The sequence below is a fragment of the Mus musculus genome, chromosome 6 (assembly GCF_000001635.26).
Source record: "Mus musculus strain C57BL/6J chromosome 6, GRCm38.p6 C57BL/6J".
NCBI lineage: Eukaryota > Metazoa > Chordata > Mammalia > Rodentia > Muridae > Mus > Mus musculus.
This window is the reverse complement of record NC_000072.6, coordinates 81,638,079-81,638,756: the sequence shown is the minus strand read 5'-3', so window position 1 is coordinate 81,638,756 and position 678 is coordinate 81,638,079. Positions and strand designations below refer to the sequence as shown.

At 41.0% G+C, this 678-nt stretch overlaps 1 non-coding gene across 1 annotated transcript; it reads right to left on the bottom strand.

Moving 5' to 3' along the window:
• Positions 1–287: 287 nt before the first annotated feature.
• Positions 288–446, bottom strand: Gm26264. The gene has a single exon (XR_003956615.1). It is a non-coding gene; the product is annotated as a U1 spliceosomal RNA (small nuclear RNA).
• Between the last annotated feature and the right edge of the window lie 232 nt (positions 447–678).

The window sequence follows — 678 nt, the reverse complement described above, 5'->3', positions numbered from 1 at the left end:
AGCTGGGTCTTCAGGTAGGTAGATCTATTTTCAATAGTCTGAGGAATCTCCAGATTGATTTCCATAGTGATTGTACCAATTTATAATCCCAATAGCAGTGGAAGAGTGTTCCTCTTTCTCCATATCCTCTCCATCATGTGTAGTAAATTGAGCTTTTGATCTTAGCCGTCCTGATTGGGAATCTCAATCTCAATCTCAAGGTGGAATCTCAGGGGAGTTCTAATTTGCATTTCCCTGATGACCAAGGACTTTGAACATTTCTGTACTTTTCTTTTTCTTTTTTTTTCCAGGGAAGATCGCGAACGCAGTCCCCCACTACCAGAAATTATGCAGTCTCCGGCATTTGGGGAAATCTCAGGGGTCAGCACATCTGGAGTGCAATGGATAAGCCTCACCCTGGGAAAACCACCTTCATGTTCATGGTATCTCCCCTGCCAGGTAAGTATTGAACATTTCTTTAAGTGCTTGTTAGCCATTCCCTGCAACAAATTTCTCTTCTATCTCTAGTAGTGACCTTTCTTTTCCACCTATGAAGGCTAAACTTTTGCAGAACTCTAAGTAAATAGAATGGATGGATTTTACAACTTCTCCATAAACTTCATGGGTATCAGAAACTGTAGCAGAGCTTGTGGGTTACCTGTAAATATCTTGCATATGTTGAATCTCCAGGGAGTTTTA